Raw genomic sequence first — 24271 nt, 5'->3', positions numbered from 1 at the left:
GGCTTGTACTCAAAAGGCCCGAATTCTCAGATGTTTTTTTTTTTGGAGGGGGGGACCCAGATGGTTTTTAAGGAACAGTTTTTATAGGCAAAATTTGGGGGTATGGCTGCAAGATATGTGACTTTCTTCTGACTGGTTGGTGGGGAGGTAACAGGGTGGTGTTCCAGGAATCTCAATCATCAGCCTTCTGGTTCCAGTCAGTCTGGGGTCCATGGCTTATGCTCAGCCTGAAGTTACCATCCTCCACCTGGGTGGGGGCCTTAGTTCCTGTAGAAGAACTCAGAGATATGTATCAGATAATTATGCAGATCCCCCAGGAGGAACCAGGACCCTGCTCCATTGCTGCACTATTGTTTTATTCTGCATTCCCTCACTCCTCTAATTATAACTGCCCTTTGGAACTCAGGGAAAGTCTAAGAGGCTGAAAGCCTTTTTCCTTCAAACAAGGATTGGGGGACATGAAAATGCTTTTGTACTGGGAGGACTCACAGTGTCCTGCTTGTTTTCAAAGAGACTGAGAGGGGCTGGTTAGTAAATCAATGAATTGTTGTATGGAACTAAGAGAAAACCAGTTTTTCAAGAAAAGTACCATGGGGGAGGAAAAACAATTTTCCCTTTACCCTTCTAGGTTCTTAGATGAGACACCCCTGTAATAAAAAGACAGATTAACAGGAGAAAAACAAACAGAAGTCTAATAACCTGTATATCTCTTGTATACATGGGAAAGCTGAGTGACTCTCCAAAATGACCAAAGCCATCACCTTAAATGCCATCTTAAGCTAAAGAAGGTGCTGAGGGTGGGCAACCAGTTAAGGGAGGTGACCAGGAAAACACAGTTAACGAGGGTAAGGTTGTTATACAGATTTAAGGCCTTGCCTTCTCCGTTGATGAGTTTCTAGGGATTTAGTCATCCTTCTCTTCCTGGTACAGAGAGGGAGACACCCTTACAAATGGAGATTTTCCTTATAAATGTAAATCTCTCTTACAAAAGGGTAACTTCTACTCAGTTTTCAGAGCATTTCCTGTGTCTACTGTTTCTTAAAAATAACCAGCTCAAGATAATCCTTGTGCCAAAAAGAGCAGAGAGAAAAAAAGATGTGCAGCTGTTAAGAAATTAAGACTATATGATATTTAGGTATTTTAATTTCTTTAAACTTTGCTCCAGAACTTCTCTGGCAGTTCAGTGGTTAAGACTCCATGCTTCCAATGCAGGGGGCACGGGTTTGATCCCTGCTCAGGGAACTAGGATCCCACATGTCACACAGCCAAAAAAAAAAAAAAAAAAAAGGTTAAACTTTGCTCCAAATATATATTTTTGGAAAATACTGTCATTAGAAATATATATGGTCATATATGGTAGTATGAAACAATTGCAATTGATATAATTAACCATCCCAGGGTTAAGAGGCAATCACCCATACACTATAGTCTCACAAATAACATCTCAGCTCTAACTGCAGCCAAACTGCTCAGCATAAAGAAAACTTTAGAAATTCTAGCCTTGCAAAGCCATATGTACCTAGGAATCTCAGGCCCTCCTCTGAATTCTTATAGCTGTTATTGACTGTCACACTCATCTGACACAGGGGTACTGTCATATGTTGAACATTTTGTATCTCCTTTCTTCTAGATCCTAGATCCTTCAAGGGGAAGGCCTTACACTTTACATTTCCAACAATTTTTTGTGTAGGTGGTGCTAATTAAGAGTTTTACTGCAATGTGCATAATACACAGATTTTATTTTAAGTAATCTTACCGCTTATAATGCCTGACAATAATGAAAGAGTATCTGGGTAATATGACACTATGAAGCTATGCATTGTTTAAAGTTAAAGTTACTAAAAATGAAATATTAGAGACTATTTTAGCTTTGGCACAGAACTTTTTTTTGGTGTTTAATATTTTTTTCTTCCTTCCACCCTTCCCTAGTGTTTAATTTTGATAACAATGTGGTTTTGATAATCTCACAATGGAAAGGTTAAATATAATGCACATACCTTCGTATATAAGTATGGTTGACCCTTCAACAACGTGGGTTTGAACTGTGTGGGTCCACTTATATGTGGATTTTTTCTACAGTACCATACCATCCACCTTTGGTTGGATCCCCAGAAGCGGAACCTTGGATACAGAGGCCAACTATAAAGTTATATGTGGATTTTCAATTACGTGGAGGGTCAGTGCTCCTAACCCCCAATTGTTCAAGGGTCGACTACTTTAAAGTTTTGTATATGTTACCAATGTTTTCATTTATAGTCTCTGAAAAAATGCCACAGTTGTATTGGAAAGCAAAAGCTATGGAAATGTTACATTTTTATTGTAATCTGTTTACTGAATTTTAGAGTTGCCCTTTTTTTTTTTTTAACCTGGGTTTTCAAAGAAATCACATTTGGTACTGTATTCAGGGCTTACTCTAGGTTATTTGAAAGATATAAAGTGAATTCTGCTTTGTATATTTCCTGATGAATAAATGCAGCCACTTATTTGAGACAATGTGAAAGAAATAAATATTGTAAAGTGACACAAAAATAATTTAAATTAGAATCACAGTGTTCAGTTTGTAAGCACTATCATGACATTTAGATGCTAGAGCTAAACAATGTGATCCACGAACAATTAAGCATTAACATTCTCACTGCCATTTTCTTTTGTCTCATAAGTATAAATGCTATCTGATCCTCAAAGAATTAGAGGTAATTTTCTGCCTTCCATTGTGTGTCGAATTACTAGACCATTCGATTAACAAAAGAAACACTTAATGACCTGCTGACCAGATTTTTAGCATCCATTCAGCCTTCTAAATCTTATAGGAATTTTTAGCTCCTCTAAGTTTACATGACCAAGCAGATGTTGTATATACATGCAAGGTGATTATAGAGCCTTGGAATTTGCTAATAGCTTTGCAATTATCCCTTGCACTTGACAGGGAGGAAGAGTGACAGTAGATGGCATCTGTGGTTCCTTTAAGTTCTAATATTTTAAGAATTCCAACAGTTATAGGAAATAGTTGAGCTACTCTCAGGGGTGACTGTGGTCAAATGGCAGGATCCCCACTAAGTATGTACACGTATAGCCACAAAATGGAAAACATTTGGTCCATGAAAACAACTCATGAATAGGCGTAATGAGCAACTGTGTATTTGTACATCCCCTCTGCTTTAATCTGAAATGCCCTTCGGACCCTCTCTCAGTGTGGTAAACACGTTGTACTCCTTCAAAGCATGGGTCAACGGTCACTTCCACCTTAAGATTGCGTTTAACTGTTCCAGAAGGATTAGGAGCTTTGTCCATGTTTCCTATTTCTTCAGTCCTCACTAGCCTGTGGGTATGACATAAACAGTAATACCTCCAACAATTTGTTCATGCCCCCATCTACATGACACATGACTTCCTGTTTCTTCAAATGTCCTCCCCTAAGTGTTTCTGGAAGGTTTCATGGGATCTCTCGTGTATTCCAGATCAAGGTGGCTTCCACCGAATGCAACAGCGCCTCCACCAGACTACCTGCTGCTATTCCTTGTTCTTATATGTCTCTAGCATTATTCTCTGTTAATAAGGGAACCCATGCAATTCTGCCTGTACCCCCAATGACTTAAGAATTTAGGACTTAACTATGCGTCATATTCGGGCTGGGATCAGGAGATCAACACAAATGACAGTCACTATCTTCTGCTCAATATCACTGCACCCATTAGAGGACTAAGACTGTACTCCCAGATCCTTCTTCCCTGAGGAAGAGTTCTTCCAAGAGGCTCCTCAGAACTCATACACTTATTGGGTTCATTCGACTAGTGTGTTAGATACATCTATTCTTTTTTTTTTAACATCTTTATTGGAGTATAAGATACGTCTATTCTTTGTGAATCACACACAGATTAAAATTGGGACTCCCGTAATTTTCTTTTCAAATGACAAGCAGCCTCTTTAAGATGCTGGCAAGTGTAAGATTCACTGAAAGAAGGAAAATCACTTCCTGCAATTAAATCACCTAGTGATTCCTGTTTTCAGTTATCTTGGTTGTTTCTCTTAGTCCATATATACTGACCACCTCCAGCCCCACTGCTAACTCAGTCCATGGAAACTCCCAGAAATCTTCCCATACAAACCATGATGTTTGACCTCTGTGACTCATGGATCAGATAGTGATCTTCAACGCCTTTTTCTCAATCTACCTATCCAACTTCTATCTTACTAGATACAACCATTATAACCCTTATCACACTATATTGTGATTATTCAGTGCTGTCAACTGTGTCCCAAGTTCAAATACTTTTTGGTAATGAGCATTGCCAAGCGCTCTTCTCATGAGTAGTTTCCTAGTTTCTTAGCTCTCTGTATTAGGATGGTAAGCACAAGGAGGCTGACAAGAATTGTTAGAGAAGTGCCCTCAAATACAGTGATAAAAAATCTGTTTTGCTTGAGAGACATTAAGGAAATAGAAAGTAAATATGAACTGCATTTTTGTATTTTTCTGGAAAATATATCATTTTTATTTTATAGGGTTATTGAGGCATAATTCACAAACCATATACTTCACCCTTTTGAAAATGTACATGCTAATCTTTTTTAGTATAATGACAGAGATGTGCAATTGTCACCACAGTCAATTTTAGAACATTTTCTTCACCTCAAAAAAACCCTATAGCTTTAGCTATCACCTCTGTCCTCTCATTCTCCCCAGCCCTAAGTGACCACTAATCTACTGTTTCTCCAGATTTGCCTATTCTGGACATTTAATATAAATTAAATCATATAATATGTGGTCTTTTGTGACTGGCTTCTTTCACTTAGCATAATGTTTTCAAGGTTCATCCATATTGTAGCATGTGTCAGTACTTCACTCCTTTTTATGGATGAATATTTCATTATATGGATACACCACAATTGGTTTATCCATTCATCCATTGATGGATATTTGGGCTGTTTCCACTTTTTGGCTATTGTGAATAGTGCTGCAATGAACATAAGAATACATGTACTTGTTTGAATACCTGCTTTGAATCTTTTGGGTATATAACCAAGGATGGAATTTCAGGGTCATACAGTAATTCTATGTTTAAATTTTTGAGGGAAAAGACTTTTCTGCAGCAGCTAAACCATTTTAAATTCCCAGGAGCAATGTCTAAGGATTCCAATTTCCCTACATCCTTGCCAATACTTGCTACTGTCTGTTTTTTCAATTATAGCCATCCTACTGGTTGTGAACAAGCACTTCATTGTGGCTTTGATTTGAATCTCCCTAATGACTAATGATGATGAGGATCTTTTCATGTACTTATTGGCCATTTTTACACCTTATTTGGAGAAATGTTTAAGTCCTTTGCCCATTTTCAATTGGGTTATTTGTCTTCTGTTGATTTGTAAGAGTTCTTTATATATTCTGGATACTAGACCCTTATCAGATATATGATTTGCAAATATTTTCTCCCCTTCTATAGGCTGTCTTTTCACTTTCTTGATAATGTTCTTTGATGCAGAAGTTTTTAATTTTGATGAAGTATAATTTATTTTTTCTTTTCTTGATTGTGCTTTACATTTCATATCTAAGAATCTATTGCCAAATTCAAGGACATCAAGACTTACCCCTGTGTTTTCTTCTAAGAGTTCTATGGTTTTAGCTCTTATATTTAGGTTGCTGATCCATTTTGAATTAATTTTTGTATATGATATGAGATAGGGTTCTGACTTCATTCTTTTGCATGTGATATCCATTTGTCCCAGCACCATTTGTTAAAAATATTTTTTTCCTGATTGAATGGTTTTGGCTTCCTTATTGAAAATAAGTTGACGATAGACACATGGATTTATTTCTGGACACTCAATTCCATTCCATTGATCTATGTCTATTCTTATACCAGTACCACAATTTTTGATTACTGTTGTTTCATAGCAGTTTTGATAGTTGGAAGTATGAGTCCTCCAACATTTTTTCTTCTTTTTCAAGATGATTTTGGCTATTCTGAGTCCCTTGCAATTTCATACGAATTTTAGAATCAGTTTATAAATTTCTACAAAGAAGCCAGCTGGAATTCTGATAGGAACTGCATAGAATATGTAGATCAATTTGGGGAGTATCACATCTTCACAATATTAAGTCTTCCAATCAAAGATCAAGAGATGTTTTTCCATTTATTTACATCTTCTGTAGTTTCTTTCAACAGTGTTTTGTAGTTTTCAGAGTTTAAATTTTGAATTTATTTTGTTAAATTTATTCCTAAGTAGTTTACTGTTTTTGATGCTATTGTAAATTCAGTAATTTTCTTCATTTCATTTCAGATTTTTTTACTGCAAGTGTATAGAAGTACAATTGAATTTTTTAATATTAATCTTGTTTCCTGCAGTCTTGCTGATCTAATAGTTCTAATAGTTTTTTAAAAAATAGACTCCTTAGGATTTTCTACATATGAGATCATGTCATATATGTGTAAAGATAGTTTTTCTCCTTTTCTTCCAATATGAATGCATTTTATTTATTTTTCTTATTTTATTGCCCTGGCTACAGCCTCCAGTACAATGTTAAGTACAAATGGCAAGAATGGACATCCTTGTCTTGTTCCTGATCTTGGGATGAAAACATCCAGTATTTTACCATTAAATGTGATATTAGCTGTGAGTTTTTCATAGATGCCCTTTATTAGTTCAGGAAGTCCCCTTATACTCCTAGTAAGAAATTATATCTTTTATTTTACATATTTATTTAAAAATCATATTTTATTGTGGTAAGAACACAACATAAGATCTACACTCAGCAAATTTTTAAGTGTATAATACATTATTGTTGACTATAGGTACAATGCTGTATAGCAGATCTCTAGAGTTTATTCATCTTGCTTAACTGAAACTTTATACCCATGGATTAGTAATTCCCCAATTCTCCCTCCCACCACTCCCTGGCAATCACCATTCCACTCTTTGATTCTATGAATTTGACTATTTTAAATACTTCATACTACAGATGTAGAAAACAATCTTATGGTTTACAGGGGAGAAAAGGGGGGAGGAGGGATAAATTGGGAGATTCTGATTGACATATACACACAACTATATATAAAATAGATAACTAATAAGGACCTACTGTATAGCACAGGGAACTCTACTCAATATTCTGTAATGACCTCTATGGGAAAAGAATCTAAAAAAGAGTGGATACATGTATATGTATAACTGAATCACTTTGTTGTATACCTGAAACTAACACAACATTGTACATGAACTATACTTCAGTAAAAACTTTTTAAAACTACTTCATATAAGTGGAATCATTCAGGACTTGTCTTTCTGTGACTGGCTTAAGAAATGATATCTTTTAGATAAAAATATATGCAACTAAATTTAGGCATTTTTAAAAATATGATTTCTCGGGACTTCCCTGGTGGTCCAGTGGTTAGGACTCTGTGCTTCCACTGCTAGGGGGCTCGGGTTCAATCCCTGGTTGGGGAACTAAGATCCCACATGCTGTGCAGTGTGGCCAAAAATAAATAAATAAAATACGATTTGTCCATTACTAACACATCAGACTTTTTAAAAAGTTTTTTCCTAACCTTTAGCCTGTGGCTAAATTGTGGTCAAATTTATTTTTCTGTTCTCAAATCTCTCAAAACCCTTCTCTATGTTACTGGTTTTATTGCATACAACATATTCAAATGTAAAGTGTTATAATTACATATTGCAGTGAAGGAGGATTTAGAATACTAAGTGACTTTCTTTACCACTACCAAACTATAAAGTAAATTAGAATGGAACCAACATTCTTGCTTCAATATGTCCCCAAAATAGAAGCAGGGAGCAGCTTATCTCTTTTTTTCTTTTTTCTTTTTTTGCTGCGCAGCTTGTGGGATTGACCAGGGATTGAACCCGGGCCCTCGGCAGTGAGAGTGTGAAGTCCTAACCACTGGACCACCAGGGAATTCCCAGAAGCTTATCTTTATTCCTAGGTCTTTTCTCTTTCTCCTTCATCTTGAAAAGTGCCATGTACCTGTTGCCAAGGTCTCCAGGCCACACTTTTGGCAATGGCTTGTCCCTGTTTCTGACTCAACTCTCTTGGGACAAGCAGCTTCTCTAGACTGAGGCAATAATGCCAAGGAAGATACTCTAATTACAACTATGGAAATGAGTAGAATTACTGCTCAGTAATTTAATCATTTAAGATTCCTATTCCAGAAATTAAAATTAAGTCACGGGAAATATTTCAAAGCTGTCTGACCACATGCAGTGTGAGAGTTTCTTAGCATTGTTCCAGTACTTAGAGAAGTATAGCCCTCATGGGCCAGTCAGGAAAAAGCCACAGGATGTTGAGGAGTGAACTATCTCTGGCTCCACACAAGAAGAGACTCAACTCAAAAAGGTAACCTTTTTGCCTCAAGAAGAAGAGAAAGCCAGACTTAGAGAGTGAACTTATGGTTACCAGGGGGAAAGGTCGGGGGGAGGGATAGTTAGGGAGATAGTTAGGGAGTTTAGGATTGACACGTACACACTGCTATATTTAAAACGGATAACAGGGGACTTCCCTAGCAGTCCAGGGGTTAAGACTCTGCACTTCCACTGCAGGGGGCATGGGTTCGATCACTGGTTGGGGAACTAGGATCCTGCATGCCATGTGGCAAGGCCAAAAAAACAAAATAAAATAAAGTGAAATAAAACAAAATAGATAACCAACAAGGAACTACTGTATAGCACAGGGAACACTGCTCAATATTATGAAACAATCTAAAAGGGAAAAGACTTTCAAAAAGAATAGGTACATGTATATGTATAACTGAGGCACTTTGCTGTACACCTGAAACTAACACAACATTGTTAATCAACTATACTCCAATATAAAATAAAAAGTTGAAAAAAAGTCATGTAAAACAGACATAAAGATAAAAAAGAAAAAGAAGTGAAAGCATGGATGCTTTGAATTCAAAGGAATAGCCAAGAATATATTATGTTGAATGTATCAGGAATGTTTTCCGTTGCAGATAACAGAAAACCTAATTAAGAGAGGATAAAGCAAATAAGGGTTTATTTTCCCCACATAAGTCTAACTATAGTTCTCGAAGTGTGGCCCAGGGAACCCTGTGGGTTCCTGAGACCTTTCAGGTTTCTGCAAGATCAAAACAATTTTAATAATAATGGTGAGATATTATTTGCCTTTTCCACTCTGTTGACATTTGCACTGTTGGTGCTAAAGCAACAGAAGATAAAACTGCTAACTTCTTAGCACAGATCAACAGAGTGGTACCAAACTGTACTAGTAGTAGCCATTATAGTCTTCATTGCCATGCACTTGAAGAAAAAAAAAAAGCCAGTTTCACTTTAGAATGCTCTTGAAGAAGCAGTAAAGAATGCAAATTTTATTGACTCTCCACCCCTGAGTATTCATCTTCTTAATATTCTATGGAATGAAATGGGGAGTTTGCATGAAGTACTTCTGCTAAGTACTGGAGTTGAATGGTTGTCTCCAAAAAAAGAGTTTGTACAATTGAATAATGAGCTGAGTTGGCTGCTTTTTTTAAGAAGCATCATTTTTACTTGAAAGAATGACTGACAGGTAAAGTATGGTTACACAGACTTGGGTATTTGGCAGATATTTTCTTGAAAATGAACAAAGTGAGCCTGTCATTTTAAGGAAAACAACTCAAAGTATTTGTTACCAATAATAACATTTGTGCTTTCAAGTGAAAATTAGAGTTTTGGAAAACTTACATCTGCCATCATGAGCTTGTCAGCTTCCCAACATAAAGACTTTTCTGATGAGATCAATGGTGGTATTAAGAAAAAAACATGATTTTTTTCATATTCTATAATGAAATGTGTCAGCAGTTGGAAGTCCTGTATAAAACTCAGTGAACCAGTTATTTTCCAAATGACAAATGAATACATCATGTTACAAAATATGAGTGGGTAAAAGATTCATTAAAATGCAGCATAGACAAATAGATTTTAATGTGCGGGAGCATGAAAAGCTCATTGATATGGTTTCTGATTCCATGTTGCAACGAACTTTTTTTTGAGCTACCACTTCTTGAATTTCAGTGAAGTATCAAAGAGAAATGTCTACAATTATCTGGAAAGGCCATCGAAATACTTATTTTTTTTCAAAAGGAATGCATGTGTGAGCCTAGATTTTCTTCATGTCGAACCAGAACTATATATCATAACAGATTGAATGCAGAAGATGAGATTCCAGCTGTCTTCTATCATACCGGACATTAAAGAAATTTGCAGACATATAAAACATTGCTACTCTTGTCACTAAATTTACTTTTGTTTCAGAAAATATAACATTCATGAAAATATGTTACTTATGTCATGTGCAATAGATATTACTTTTAGTGTTTAAATGAATTAATAACTAAAATTTGTTTTAAAACTCCATTTTTATTTATAACATGATAAATATCAACAGATATATTTCACTGAAGTGAAAGCTTTTTGGGGGTCCTCAATACTTTTTTTTTAAACTTTTTACTTTGAAATAGATTTAAAGAAGAGTTGCAGAGATAAAAGAGTTCCTGTATACCCTTTATCCAGCTTCCCCTAATATTAACATCTTACATAACCACAGCACATTTATCAAAACTAAGAAATTAACATTCCTCAATAGTGAGTATAATTGGAAAGGGTTCTGAGAACAGTAGTTTGAGATCTGCTGGTCTACAGGTAAGCAGTTGCTAGTATTGGTTCAGCTGCTCAACAAAGACCCAGATTCTGTTTTGTTGTTGTTGGGATATAATTGACATATAACATTGTGTAATTTTAAGGCATACAACATATTGATTTGATACATTTATATTGCAATATGATTGCCATTCTGTTGTGTCACATAATTATTTCTTTTAGTGGTGGGAACAATTAAGATCTAGTCTCTTAGCACGTTTAATGCTTATAGTATAGGTTTGTTGTCTGTAATCCCTATACTGTATGTTAGATCTTCAGGACCTATTTATCTACTAGTTGCAAGTGAATACCCTTGAACAACATCTCTCCCAGTCCCCCATCCCTCAACCCCTAGTAACCACCATTCCACTCTCTGTTTTTATGAATTCAGCTTTTTTTTTTGGATTCCACATATAAGAGAGAATATGATGTGGTATTTGCCTTTTTCTGCCAAACTCTTTCTTTTCATTCCTGTTCTATTGGCTTTTTATCCTCATGATTGTCATCTCATAGTTGTAAGATGGCTGACAGAGCTGCAGTATTGTCTTTTTAGTTTATGGCTGGAAGAAGAGGGAAGAGACAGTGTCAGCAAGCCCTCTTCTTATGCCCTGTCCCCTTTACCAGCAAGCAAAATACTTCCCAGAAACAGCCCACCGGACTCCCATTTATATCCCAGTGGTCAGAAGTCACTCAACTCTGGGCCCAATCCTAGACAAAGCACTTGTGGAAGAAAACAGAATTCAAGTGACTGGAGCAATTAGTTTATCCACTGGGGCTAGGTTAGGGGTCTCTCTACTCTGAGATTAAGAGATCTCTGCTTACTTCCTTAAAAAATCAAGTTCGTTATTCAGGAAGAAGAGGGTAGAGAATGTCTTTTAGGAAGATAATTAGTATCTTAACTGTCAGGTTGGAATTTCTATAAGACGTTGTAGAAATTAAAGTGAACCGGCTACTGGAATTATCCTGATTTGATGGGCGTGGAGGAAGTGTGGCAGGATTTGGGACTATCTCTAGCCACTTTAAATACCTGACACAGGAATACCAGCAGTAGGTTGTGAATTGCTATTTACCAGCACACCTTCTGCACATTTCATAAAAGTTTATAAGATAGGAGCAAGTAAGAAAGTAATTCCCAATTCCAATTTATTCCCTCTGACAATCATTCTAGGAAATAACAAAACATAAATCAAAATGACTTGCATTTCGGAAACTTTCTGGGATTGAGGGTAGGAGAGGTTGAAGAGGAAATTTCAGGTGAGAACCAGGGTGTTTCTCTGTTTGCCTAGGATGTGGAGTGACCACAAAAGGAGCAGCACATTGTAAAGTTGAATGACTCAAGGCCATTCTAGGAATAATCTAGGAAGAAGGCTGTGCTAGAGAATCATAATCAATGAAATCTTGGAAAATAGGATCATTCCTGAAGCCCACTGTTGATATGCATGTAACCATAGTAGTAAGAAATCTGGAAAGATTCTAACACATGTGGATTAATATGCTCTTAAGTCACATATTAAGACTGCACAGAACCGCAAATATAAAGTGCCTTAGGACTGTTCAGTAGGAAGCTAGTGCTTTATTATCCTAAATTTATGAAAGGAATATTATCATATCTGACTCATGAGAATCAGAAAGGATATATACACAGAAGAAACTCAAGGGACATAAACTTTATTTTGAGATAGAACTTTGGTCTATGCCTTCTTCTTCTGTGGGGACCTGGACACATGTGAGCCTGAGTTTCTTTTATCTAAGTCTCAACATAAGTGGATTGATCTATACCTTCTATTCCTATTTTACAAAACAGAAATAGACGCACAGACTTATGGTTACCAAAGGGGAAAGCTTGGGGGGAGGGATAAATTAGGAGTTTGGGATTAACATATACACACTACTATGTATAAAACAGATAATCAACAAAGACCTACTTTATAGCACAGGGAACTCCAGTCAATATTCTGTAATAACCTATAAGGGAAAAGAATCTGAAAAAGAATGGATATATGTATATGTATAACTGAACCACTTTGCTGTACACCTGAAACTAACATAACATTGTAAATCAACTATACCCCAATATAAAATAAAAATTAAATTAAAAATAAATAAATAAAATCAACCATGAAGTTGAAGAAACAGTTTAAAAAAAAAAGAATCTTCTTACAAAGTAGGAGAAAAAGTATGGACCTCCTTTTTAGCTTACGATATGTAAAAGTGTTAAATCCAGATGTGAATCTTGTGATTGCTGTATATTATCACAAAGCACAGTCCTGCCAACTTCATCATTGTATAACAGGAAACATTCATGGCAGCACTGCGCACTCCACCCAAAGGCAGAATTCATATATTTGCCTTTGTGGTTCCAATGTATTAATGGGAACTGATTACTTAACCCACTACTCCAGGCTTATCCTGAAATCAGAATGCGTCTTTTTTTTTTTTTAATCTTATTGGGAATCACTTCCATGTATAGGCTACTCTACTCCCTCAAATGAGGAGAGTAGCCCACAATAGTAACAGGCCACTCTCAAAGCTGTCTAGTATCTTGTACGGTGTCAATCTCCTGTCCTTCTTTATGTATCCCTAGCAAGATCCCAAGGTATTTTTATCCCTGAGCCACAGGAGCTCTTGATTCCTGTTCAGGAATTCTGTGCTAACATCAGATTCATTTGCAATGACTGATGATTACAAAACTGGGAGCAACTTAAGCAGATAGCCTTGGTTTGTCTTATTATACAATAAAACGCCATCCCTCTTTTTTATTTTCCTCATTACCCAGTATTCTGCCCAGTCTTCCCTTGAGGCTGTTGCACAGTGCTATCCATTCAAGATCACAGTAGGTCTGTGTTTCAGGGTGCTAGAAAGGACCCTCCCCAGCCTTGGAATCAGAATGTTCCTTAGGCAACAGATAAAAGACAGGGAAGTACCTGTCCTCTTGCTATCTTAGGGGGAAGACTGCATTTCATGGTGGAATTTTTTTCTCATCTTAAGGCTTTCTAACAAATATTTAAACCGATTCTGTTAACCACACCTCCACATGCTCCCCAGCCAGGCGCTATGGAGAAGTCTGTGGAATTAGATGAATCCATAAGGGTAAGTGAGTGGTGAGGAGAAAGGCATTCCCTGCAGTCTTGATATTCCCCTTAGCTTGCAGAGGGAAGAAATGAAAAGGAAGCAGTATTAGATAGTAAGAACGAAGAAGAGAGGGGTCCTCCACTCTGATGCCTTGGGGTGTGGATGGTGATGTCTGATGACTCCAGAGAGGAAGTGGCTGTGGTTGTGTTGTCTAATATGGGACTATAAGCTACCTCATAAATTATACTCATGCCTCAAATGTGGCATAGAGGCAATAGAAAGATTACCATGGGCTAAGTAGGCACTGAACAGCAGCTCTCTTCTGGACCTCATGGGCTACCATAGGCCCATAGACAGGGACAGTAGCAACTAACAGTGGCAAGCTATGTGAACTGATGAGCAAGAACCAGATGGTGCCACCTTTTCATTTTCCCCATGCCTTGGTATTGAGTTAGAATTACCTGAAGGAGTGTCAATTTCTCCATCTTTCTAAGAAGGGCTCATTATTGGGTAGAGATAGACTCTTTAAATAGACAGGGCAAGTTGTATTCAGGAGTAACGAAGAAGCGAAGAATATAGCAGGAATGTCATGCACATTTTGAACATTTTCAGAGTTGTTGAGATCCAACAACAAAGCAAGGGATCCATTTATATTATGCTAGAGTCTAAGGATTCTTCTGGGAAAGAGTTATATGGGAAGAATCAAGATGAACAAGTTCAACTCTGGAAATATACCAGTCTTGGAGAACAGAGTGCAAGGAGACTCGAAGTATAACATGGTGGATATCAGATAATATTCTAGGTCAGGCCCAAGAGTCTTAAGTCTGAATCTTTTAGCAAAGAGCCTACAGTTAAAAGAATAAATCTCCTTGAGACATTCAAAGTCAAAGAATCAGCAGCATTGGTGCCACCAGTCTTGGCAGTAATACGATGTGGTATTTTTGGTGCAGTTTCCTAGGGCTACCGTAACAAATTACCCCAAACTTGGTGGCTCTTCCAGCTTCTGGTGGCCCCTAGCGCTTCCTGGTTTGTGATAGCATAACTCCGGTCTCTGCCTCCATCTTCACACGGCCTTCTCCTCTGTGTGTCTCCGTGTGTTCTTTTCTATCTATTATAATGACACTTTGATTGGATTTAGAGCCCACCTCAATCCCACTATGATCTCATCTCAATCCATAATTTAATTACATCTTCAAGTACCCTATTTCAAAATAAGATCACATTCTGAGGCCCTGGGTGGATAGAAATTTGGGAAGGATATTATTCAACCCATTACAATCAGTAATCTCAGTGTAGGCATCTGCAGCACTGTCATGAAGAAGGACCCAGCATCTGTAACATTGCCTTGGTCCTGAAAAGGTAGTTGGAAACAGGAAATGGGTGAGATTTTACAGGAGATTGTTATAAGGGCTGCAAGCTGGGTAAATGGTCAAGAAGCTCACACTAAGATCCTGACTAGCTGATCCCAGTGCATCCCAAATACATTTCATCATATTAGTTAGGGCAAACAAAAGTGGGACAAAGATGATAAAATGGGTATTGACCAGACGATTTCAAGGGCGGGCACAAAGAAAGAAGGATGGGGGCTTTCCTCGTGGAGCAGTGGTTGAGAGTCCGCCTGCCGATGCAGGGGATATGGGTTCATGCCCCGGTCCGGGAAGATCCCACATGCTGCAGAGCGGCTGGGCCCGTGAGCCATGGCCGCTGAACCTGCGCGTCCGGAGCCTGTGCTCTGCAACAGGAGAGGCCACAACAGTGAGAGGCCCGCGTACTGCAAAAAAACAAACAAAAAACAAAAAAAAAGAAAGAAAGATGGATTTTTTAGAGACAAAAAGAGGAAAGAGAGGTTAGCTAGAGGTAATGAAACCTTATGTGAGATTCTAAAGTTGACCACAGAATTTCTTCAGATTTATGAATGGGACTTGTATATCTAGCTTTAAAAGGATTGAGGCCACCACCATGTGGAGATAAACATTTGCTCTATTCATTCATCACCCCTTAACAATTAATAGGAAGATAAGGGAAAATGATCAAGAAAGTCTACCAATCAATGAGCATACATGAGGTCAAATATGACAGGATCACAGGTAAAGAGCAGGAAACACTGAGAAACTTAAAGGAGAATAAGAAGGGATTTGATCAATGGGCATTTTTACCACTCCTACAAGGAAAGAGAGACCAAAAAAATGATATCATTTTCAACATTACAGTGTTGTCTAGAATTACCTTAAGCTGGGTGTAAATGCAGAAAATACAAACATTGATGGATTTCCATTTCAGAAAGGGAATCTATGGACAAATATCAACTTTCCTTATTTCCTACATTGGTGGTACCTTCAGCTCCACAAGCCTAGAATTTAGCAGAAATAATATTAGTAAGAATCTGAAACTTACTGACACTGCTTTGCATGACTGATAAAAAAGTGTGTCAAATTAAAGGGTCTTTTTTTCTCAAGCACTATTTTCATCGATATCATTGCTGCACAGCACAATCCATGTGTATTTTTTATGGCCAAAGACATATAGATATGGAATATTTCTATCCAGATAAAAATTGGGGACACATGGTTTATCAGCATTACTTTTTTTTTCTGATTTGATAATGTGTTGTAAACATTCTTACAAAAGAGTAAGAATTAGTTATCTTTAGTCACACATTTAAATTCTCTTTATTGAAAAAAAGTAGCATATAATTGGAGCTGTCCTAGAAATTCCAGGGTGTATTTCTGTCTTATTTGTACAATTGACATTTTGATAATTATTTCAACTACATTTCAACTCCTACCTCATCCCTTTGACCTTACACTCTATCTGTGCCTTGCCAATAGATAGCACTGGAAAACCCAAAAATCTGTTTTGTTTGCTTGTTTTAAGTTCTGCCACTGAAAGTTGGAGAACAGTGCCAATTGGCTCCACTACAAATTTATGCCATTTAATCTCAATTGGGCCTTCAATACTACTTGGCAATTCTTCATTCATCCCTGTGATGATGTCCTCAGCAGCTGTTCGAAATCTTTTTTACTTTCCACAGGTTCTCAATCCCCAAAGAAGAAAATTGAGGTAACAAAGCAAAACAAATTCTCAAAAGCATAATGCAAGAAAAATTCCCTGAAATAATATTTTAAAGTGCATATTAAAAGAGTACAAATTTCCCTGTACAATATAAACTAACACAATATTGTAAAGCAACTATACTCCAATAAAAAAAAAGAGCACAAATCTCCTCACAAATTTCTGAGGAAATTGACCCAGATCAACCAAGAGAGAGACATATTCTAGTAAACTTCCTGGACTTTAAGGGGAAAAGAAACAAAACCCTTTCAGCTAAAAGGATCAAGATCATTCATAAAAGAAAGGAAATCAGATTATAGTCAGACTTTGATAGCAAAGTTTATGCCAGCAGAAAAAGCAGTAGCATACTCAATATAGCTAAAGAAAGATATGTGAGCCAAAGATTTTATATCCAGCCTGACTTTCAAAAGAAGCCCTTAGCTTCATTACTTTATTACTAGCTAGCTCCTATTACCCACCAGGCTTGTCTTTTATAATATAAATAATATTTTTTAAACTTTTGATAATGGAAAATTTCAGGTATATACAGAAGTAGATATAGTGGTATAATGGACCTCCAGGTACTCATCATGCAACCTCAACAATTATCAACACATGGCCAATCTTGTTTTATTTATACACCTATCCAATCCTCCTGCTCACTAGATTATTTTGGAGAAAATTCTATACATTATATTATTTTCATTTCAAAAATGCTTTCAACAGAGTCAGCAGTAGAGAATCCTTGAAGAAAACAGCAAACACAAAGACCCAACCAAAACCTGCCAGTACACCAGTGCCTACAGGAGAGCAAATCCAGCAAAATCCTGCACCTCTATCCAGAAAATGTCTAATATCTTGCTAAAGTTTAAGTTTCCAGCTTCATCCTTAAACCAGTAACATCCATGCCTGTGGAATACCAAAGCTAACAAAAGCAACAATGCTATCCGGAAAATTCTTAACATCTTCTAAAGTTTAAGTTTGTAATCTTATAGTTGTCCTTTAAAGTTCAATCCATATGGATAACAGAAAGAGAATTGACCTGAAAGTGAGATTTGGGTTTGTTCCAGTTTTGCTAATTTTCTTTAGTGTGTCCTTAAGTGCATCGCTTAAAACTTTGAGCCTGTTCCCTCGGAGGATGACAGCCATAGCTCCATTTTCTTCAAGCTCTATATCTGAGTCTTTAATAAATTGACTTTGAGTAGCACTCTCTCCTGTTGGACTTAGAAGGTAAAGCTTAAGTGTTCTTCACAAAGAGTTAACTGTAGTTGAAAAGTGCTCTAAGATTAAAGTTAAGATAAAGGGGCACTTTAAGAATTTTTTTTAAACATAAATTTTAACTACGTATACTATCACTACTATTCCAAGAATCTGCTCTTTGTGAGATATTTTTCTAGCACATGTATGTAGACACAACCAGAAATTGTTCTCTAAAGAGGTGGAAAATCATTGACTTGCTATATAAAGAAATGCTCAACAAAGAAGTGTGTTAAACTAGAACTCACTTTCAGATAAATTTCAGGGTCAGATTTTCACCCTGGTCTTAACAAGTCACCGTAGGAAATAACAATATTTATATTCTATATGCTTAGCAATGTCATTTCTAGAAAATTATTGAATACAAAAAATGCTTCCAGTAGGAAAAAAATTCTCTGGATTGAAAATGCTTCCTGTTAGTTTGCATTATTAATATTCAAACCCCATCCTCCTACCACCATGAGAAAAGTCTAGAGCATGGCATGGCTGAGGACACTCTGATTTCTTTCCTTTAGTGCATTGCAACTGCCAGCTCACGGGAGCTAACTGCTTAGAACAATGAAACGCGACTCCTGATTCCCTCCAAATACTAAGATCATATGGTATTCGTCTTTCTCTGTCTGACTTACTTCACTTAGTATGATAATCTCCAGGTCCATCCATGTTGCTGGAAATGGCATTATTTCGTACTTTTTTTATGGCTGAGTAATATTCCACTGTATATGTATACCACGTCTTCTTTATTCATTCATCTCTCAATGGACATTTAGGTTGCTTCCATGTCTTGGCTAGTGTAAATAATGCTTCTATGAACATTGGGGTACATGTATCTTTTCAAATTAGAGTTCTCTCTGGATATATATCCAGGAGTGGGATTACTGTATCATATGGTAACTCTATTTTTAGTTTTTTAAAGAACCTCCATACTGTTTTCCATAGTGGCTGCACCAATTTAAATACATTCCCACCAATAGTATAGGAAGGTTCGGTTTCACCACACCCTCTCCAGCATTTATTATTTGTAGACTTTTAAATGATGGCCATTGTGACTGGTGTGAGGTGATACTTCATTGTGGTTTTGATTTTGAGCTTTGATTTTTTTGACAGTTTCTTTGTCCAAACTCAAACTGAATCCTTCCCCTAAACCTAGTTCCATTCCCATTTTTTCCTTTACTGCCCTATTTCCATTTCCATCCCTGTAAGAATACCTTCTCGGACATGACCTCCATAAATCACTTGACTGTCTAGTTTAAGAAGAGTCTGAACTCCACGTACTTTATCGTGGAGGCTTAATGTACATAGTCAGTATTTTAAAACTATAAAGACAGAGAAGCGAAGCAGAGGAGCAAGAAAGTATATTGAAACTGGTCCCATAATACAGTTTAAAATCAGAAGTCAACAAAGGGAGCCAACTTTGAAACAATAGACCAAGAAAATTCACAAAATTAAAGGAGTTGGTCCCCCAATCTATTTATAACTTGAAGCTCATTATCATATATAATAATGTTTGTCCCCTTGTAGTGATGATCTCTGATTGGCTCTGTCTTCTATTACATAGCTCTTTTCAAGAAAGTTGTGTTCTTATCCCCCAACCCTCATAGAACACTCCCAAAAGAATGGATTTACTCAGTTCTTCCTCATCCAATCATGTACTAAGCCCACCCCTGACTTTACTTCTTTAAGAGAGTTCTGTCATTATACCCCTTCCTCCCCTCTACACACACAGACACACAAAAAACCCTAACAGAACCCCCAGAGGAGGGAACTTAGTTCAGTTGTCTTTCAACTAATCACATTCTGACCCACCTCCTGGCATTTCCTTCTTCTAGAAAGTTCTGTGATCATAATGGCACTATATCAGGAACATCTAGAGGAAGGTTCTTAGTTCCATTTTTCTTCAACCCAAAACGTTCAGATCTGCTCCAAAACAATCACTTTTGCCAGAATATTCTGTTCTCAAACCTATCCTCATAGAAATACCCAGGGGTGTGGGCTTATTCAGTTCTTTTCCATTAAATCACATTCTGAGCGAGTCTTTCTTCCAGCAAGTTCTCTGATTACTCTTCACCTCAATATAGACCCTTTCAAAAATCCCATGGGAGGAAACATAGTTCAGTACTCCTTCCATCAGTCACATTCTGACATCATAAATTTCATCCTCATACCGTCACTATATCAGAAACACCCTGGGTAGAAATCCTAGTTCAGTTCTCCCTCAACCAATCATGTTTTGCTCCCCAGAGCTTTACTTGACCTAGAGTGTTCAGTTCTTATGTTAACCAATCTAAAAGAAACCCCAGGAGTGGGGACTTCTTCAGTCCTCCCTCTTCCAGTTATGTTCTGAGACTTCCTCCTGACCTTTAATCCTTCCAGAAAGTTCTGCTTCAATCCCTGCCCACCCCAGACATATTCAAAGAAACCCCAAGAAGTGGGAACTTATTTCAATTCTCCTTCAAGCAATCATGTTCATACACCATCCAAGATTTGTACTTTTCCTAGGTATAACCTTCATTCACCTATCCTCACAGAAACTTCCAGTGTGGAGAGAATGAGGATGGGAATATTCTAGGGAAAATGAAAGTACAAGAGGGGGTCAGAACACGATTAATGGAAGGAGAACTGAACTAAAGTCCTTCCCCTGGGGGTTGCTGATATTGTGAAGTTATGAGAACAGAACTTTCTGGAAGAAATCAAGGTCAGGAGGTATAGTCAAGTGATTGGTTGAAGGAGAAATGAACTAAAATCCCTCCTCTGGGGTTTTGTAAGGGTGAGTTTGTGAGGAGGGAGGTAAAAACAGAACTTTCTGGAAGAAGTAAAGGTCTGGGAGCAGATCCAAATATTATTTGAAGGAAAACTAAAGTAAGCTTGCTACCCTGGGTGTTCCTGATACAGTAAGGGTATGAGGACAGATGTTTCCTGAAAATGTAAAGGTCAGAAGGTGGAGACAGAATGTGATTGGTTGAATCAACTAAGTTCCTCCAGTGAGATTTCTGTGACAGCCGGTGAGGGGATAAAGACAAAGCTATTTGGAAGAAGTAAAGGTCATTGGGTCAGCTCAGAACATGATTAGATAGTGATTAATTAAATAGCTCACTTCACAGAAGGTTGCTGTATTGGGGCTGGGAAAAGGACAGAATATTCTGGGAAAAGTAAATATCTGGGAGCAGTTTGCAACATTGTTGGTTGAAAGAGATCTGAGGTAAGCTTGTTTCCCTGGGTTTCTGATAAAGTGAGAGTATGAGCACAGAAACTTCTAGAAGAAATAATCTGTCTCCACTTCAGGTTTCTATGAGGGTGGAGGCAAGGGGAATGAGAACAGAAACTCTAGGCAAAGTAAAGATCTGGAAGCAGAGCCGAGCATGACTGGTTGAAGGAGAACTGATCTAAGCTGGATGTGTCTGATATAGTGAGGTTATGAGACGCAACTTTCCAGAAGAAGTAAACACCAGGAGGTGGGCCTGCCCAGTGATCCTCCTGACATGCCTGCCTGAACTCTTCTTTTCCCAGAATGTTCTTTGCTCATACCGTCATCCTTGCAGGATCATCCAGGGGAGGGTGCTATTTTATTTCTCCCTCAATCAACATTAACTGAGACCAATTACCTCTACTCTGATTTCCCCTTGGTTCACAGGCCCTAAGTGGGTCCAGCTCTGACTACCTAAGCAATATTCATGTGAAAAGAGTAAGTTGAATAATTGTATTTCAAAGAATGTATAGCCAAGTAACTTTCTTTTTCCCAATATCCCTAAAGAAGATAAAAAATAAAATCAAGGTTGACTTTATTCTTATCATTAAAAAAAAATTATTTTCACTTTCATGTATTCTTTGAGGTTGAGGGAATGAATATAGTTATTCATACAGAATGTAATGGTGCCTTCTAGTCTCCCCAAAAAGCTTGTTTAAAGCAAATTCATGAGATAATAAATGACACGTTTTTTTCTTTTTCTTTTGTTTTGTTTTGTTTTTGTTTTTTCAGTTGTGGAAAAAAGTTTGTTGTAAATATTCACTTGTGAATATTTTGAGATAACTGTAGATTCACATGGGGTTGTAAGAAGTAATACAGAGAGAGCTCATGTATACTTTACTCAGTTTGGTAGAATAGTAACATCTTGTAAAACTATAGTAAAATATCACAATCAGGATTTTGGCATGATACAATCCATTGATATTATTCAGATTTCCCCAGTTTCACTTTTACTCATTTGTGTGTGTGTATTATTTCTACACAGTTGTATCCCATGGATAGGTTCCTGTATTCACTATCACAGACAAGATATAAAACTGTTTCATTGCCACATGAATCTCTCCTGTTTGTAACAATTCCTTCTTTCCCCATACCGTGCCCTGTCCCTAAATCCTAGCAACTACTAGTCTGCTTTCCATCTGTATAATTTTGTCATTTCAAGAATATTGTACAAAGGGAATCCTATAGCACACAGCCTTTTAGGATTGACTATTTTCACTCAGTATGATTCTCTGGAGATTCATTCAGGTTGTTTTGTGTATCAGTAGTTTGTTTCTTTTTATTGCTGATAGTATTCCATTGTATGGAGGAACCAAAGTTTCTTTATACAATCACCCAGTGGAGCACATTTGGGTGGTTTCCACTTTTTGATGATTATGAATTAAGCTATGAACATTCGTGTACAGGCTTTATGTGTAAAAATAGGTTTTCAGTTTTGTGGGATAAATGCCAAGGGATGTGATTGCTGAGTTGTATGATAGTCACATTTTTAGTTTTATAAGAAATTGCCAGACTCTTTTCCAGTAAATAACACTTCAAACTGACCACATGTTACTTTTATCTTTGGGGATATGCCTCTAGTTTGATAAAGATGTCAAGACCATATTTCCAGAATTTTTAAAAACATTATGCTGAATGAGAGTTTTCAGCTCTCTTCACATAATGCTCAAATCTCAAACACACAAGGACACATTAGAGCCTGTACAGATGGATGGATTTATTAAGTTTATAAATGTTATGTGCTTGTACTTTATATTCAGAAAGAGGATTCATTTAGAAAATCACCATGGTAAGTCTACCATTAATTGTTTTTAAGGAAAATATATATTCAAATTTAAAGGATACTGACGAAAAAGATTTGTTGAATACAAGTAGTTTATATTTTCCATCAGTTCTAGGGTCTTTGTCATTTTACCACATAACCCTTTGTTGTCACTAAGAGTAACAGAAATAAGATTCATTTTTTGACTAAAAATGCTTAATAAAATGCCACAGAATATGAGCAGTTTATTATATAGTAAAAAGAGAAAAGCCAATTAAAAAATCAGTTTCAGATGAATAATGACCACACTAATAAAAACTCAGCCAAAATGAGTTGTCTCAAGGTACTGTGTATATTTTGAACAGTTCCAATGAGCTAAAGCATTTCTTATAATTAAATGAGTTTTCTCCCATTTTTATATTTGAATGTCTTATACATTTTAATATGTATTCTACAATTTTATTCAACAAATCACTGATGAGTTTATACTGAACAAAGTTTAAATCACATTCAGACAAATGCAATAAAAATAAATATTTTCAGGGCTTCCCTGGTGGCGCAGTGGTTGAGAGTCCGCCTGCCAGACACGGGTTCGTGCCCCGGTCCGGGAGGATCCCATATGCCGCGGAGTGGCTGGGCCCGTGAGCCATGGCCGCTGGGCCTGCGCGTCTGGAGTCTGTGCTCCGCAACGGGAGAGGCCACAACAGTGAAAGGCCCGCATACCGCAAAAAAATAAATAAATAAATAAATTTTAAAATAAATAAATAAATAAATAAATATTTTCAGATAAGAGAGTGTTTCCATAGTTGGAAATATTTTTTTTCCTTTTTTAAAAAAAATGAAGTATAGTTGATCTACAATGTTGTGTTAGTTTCAAGTGTACAGCAAAGTACTATCATCTATCTATCTATCTGTCATCTATCCTTTTTCAGATTCTTTTCCATTATAGGTTATTACAAGATATTGAATATAGTCCCCTGTGCTATACAGTAGAACCTTGTTGATTATCTATTTTATATATAGTAGTGTGCATATGTTAATCCCAAACTACTAATTTATCCCTTTCCCTCCCTTCCCCTTTGGTAACCATAAGTTTGTTTTCTGTGTCTGTGAGTCTATTTCTGTTCTGTAAATAAATTCATTTGCATCATATTTTAGATTCCGTATATAAGTGATATCATATGATATTTGTCTTTGTCTGATTTACTTCACTTAGCATGATAATCTCTAGGTCCATTCATGTT

The 24271-nt window shown here is 36.9% G+C and overlaps 1 long non-coding RNA gene across 1 annotated transcript in view; it reads left to right on the top strand.

Annotated features, from left to right (window-relative positions):
- LOC113609062 (uncharacterized) overlaps window positions 1–2518 on the top strand; it is a 170894-nt gene extending 168376 nt beyond the window's left edge. The window contains exon 4 of the long non-coding RNA XR_003428488.1: window positions 2080–2518. This is a non-coding gene — a long non-coding RNA (uncharacterized LOC113609062). The remainder of the gene's footprint in view (window positions 1–2079) is intronic.
- Window positions 2519–24271: the final 21753 nt, after the last annotated feature.

The sequence above is a fragment of the Aethalodelphis obliquidens genome, unplaced genomic scaffold, assembly GCF_003676395.1.
Source record: "Aethalodelphis obliquidens isolate GAN/ISIS:26980383/991018 unplaced genomic scaffold, ASM367639v1 scaffold54, whole genome shotgun sequence".
NCBI lineage: Eukaryota > Metazoa > Chordata > Mammalia > Artiodactyla > Delphinidae > Aethalodelphis > Aethalodelphis obliquidens.
The sequence above is the reverse complement of the archived record's forward strand: the minus strand, read 5'-3'. Positions and strand labels throughout refer to the sequence as shown.